General features: G+C 61.8%; 1 protein-coding gene across 1 annotated transcript in view; it reads right to left on the bottom strand.

Moving 5' to 3' along the window:
• HCFC1 (host cell factor C1) overlaps nt 1–2,076 on the bottom strand; it is a 22,839-nt gene that overhangs the window by 16,397 nt on the left and 4,366 nt on the right. The gene's annotated exons all lie outside the window — the stretch shown is intronic.

Raw genomic sequence — 2,076 nt, 5'->3', positions numbered from 1 at the left:
GGCGGCAGTCAGTGCCAACTAAGCTGCCCAAAGCCCATCGCCTCTAGCCGGGCTGGGGCTCCCAACCTGCCCCTGCTCTGCCTGGCATCCTTGCCCCTCCTGGGCCACCACCCTCACGTCTGCCATGCCAGGTCTTCCCGGAAAAGTCCGGGGGCAAACGCTGCCCTCTTGTGAGGGATGCCTTCTGTCCTATGTTATTTGAAGGGCCATCCCCTAAAACATACACCACACTCTCTCCGAAAACCCCAAACCGGCAGCTGACTGCAAATCTGATTCCACGCCCCTCGATCACTTTTGGTCAAACGTAGGCAAGTGAATTGGGACTGAGGGGCCCGTGGGCAGGGCACGGATCTGGGAGCGAACAGAGCCCCTGTGGGGGCGTGACAGGAGCCGGGACAGCACTGCGCACCCGGTCCCTGACCCCGTCCAGGCTGGGTAACCCGACTCTACCTGCAGCCGGGCAGAGGCCTGCCCCACCCCGCCGCCAAAAACACACCACACTTCCCGAGGTAAAGGCGCCCGGCTCGCCGCTTCCCAAGTGTACACGTTAGTTTGCAGTGGGCTGTGGGTCCCGTCCTCGGTTCAGCAGCCAGCGGGCCTCCGGGTCCCCTGCCTGCTCTGCACGCCCAGGCCCCAGACCCCCGCGCTCCGCCTCGTCCTACCGCGCAGCGCAATGACAAACCGAGAAGAGCAGCAGCTTTCCAGGCTGGAGCCATCAGCCCTGCCCGAACTGGGGGAGATGTCCTCCCGCGGTGCCCGGAAGGAGCTTCATCCAAGTTCCCGGGATAGAAGCCGACACAGACCTCTGAGCCTCCCTCCGTGGACAAAGGAACAGAGACCAGGAGTGGAAGTAACTTACCCGAGGCCACAGGGCCAAACACACACACACAGATGAGAACCTTGCCACAGACTTAAAGTGACTGCTAGGTGCCCACCTGAGGGCCGGGAGGAGGCTACACGGGAAACGGCAGCTCTCTCGTCACATGCCACCACTGACTCAGCGGGCCGGGCTAGAGGGACCTGTGACGTCCTGACAGCTCATTCTACAGCACCCAAGAGGGGCTGATCTCATTCTAGAGCACTCCAGGCAGGGCAGGGGCCCTCTGCACCGCCATCAGGAGCAGTCTGTCAGGCGGCACAGTTTCTGGTCTGAAGCCAGAACCTGCCGCTCTGCACATCACCTACAGTCCCAGTTCTACCCTGAGATGGCAGCTGCCCCCAATCATGTCATCCCTCGCTCATCTAGCGGGGCAGGCGGCGCACGACCCGACCTCCGGGTCCCTCCTTCTCCCTAGGCTTGGGCTTGTCGCCACTGCCACTCTCGGCTGCGAGGGGGGCCGAGGAAGGGAGGCCTGTACCCAGGAGGCGCGGGAGGTGGCCGAGCCCCTCCCCCCGCAGCTGCCTTCCCGCTCGGCTGAGGCTCGAAGCGGGGGTGGGGGTGGGTTCTCAGAAGGGGTGACATGGGAGCGGGGCCTTGAAGGCTGAACAGGACTTCCCCACAAGTGAAACCAGCCGCCGGGCCGAGCAGGAAGTGACTGTGAGAGCAAGAAGGACCGGGAACGGAGGGGGAACGGGGTTTGAGATAAGCTCAATTTAGTGACCAGTTAGCTCCAGGGACAGAGGAACAGGGAGGTGTCTCCAAGGTGGTGGCCCGCACCCCTTAACTGAAGGGTGACACAGCCCGACAGTCTCGGTGACGGCCTGTATTCTGCCTGACTCCACTGCCAGCCAGCAGGGTGACCCTGGACCTGTCACTTCCCCTCTCAGACCCCAATTTCCTCATGTGCAAAAACAAGGAAGTTCCACTAGATGTTTTCCAAGGCTCTTTCCGGTGGTATCAGCTGCAGACATTCGAGAACCACTGAGGCAGACCAGCCTTGGGCCACTGGTTTGGCAACCAGCCACACCCTCCCCTCACCAGGGTGCACCCCACTGTGTCAGGGCCGGGTCCTCCGAGTAATCCGCTTTGCTGTTGAAGTAAAATTCCCCGAGGTCAAGGACAGTTGCTACCCTAAGATCTCCCAAAGGCCTGTGAAGTGTTCCACAGCCACCAAAGAGGAAGGACACACACTTTCT

Source organism: Neophocaena asiaeorientalis, unplaced genomic scaffold, assembly GCF_003031525.2.
Source record: "Neophocaena asiaeorientalis asiaeorientalis breed wild unplaced genomic scaffold, Neophocaena_asiaeorientalis_V1.1 scaffold843, whole genome shotgun sequence".
NCBI classification, from domain to species: domain Eukaryota; kingdom Metazoa; phylum Chordata; class Mammalia; order Artiodactyla; family Phocoenidae; genus Neophocaena; species Neophocaena asiaeorientalis.
Note: the sequence above shows the minus strand (reverse complement) of the source record. Positions and strands in the feature narration are given on the sequence as shown.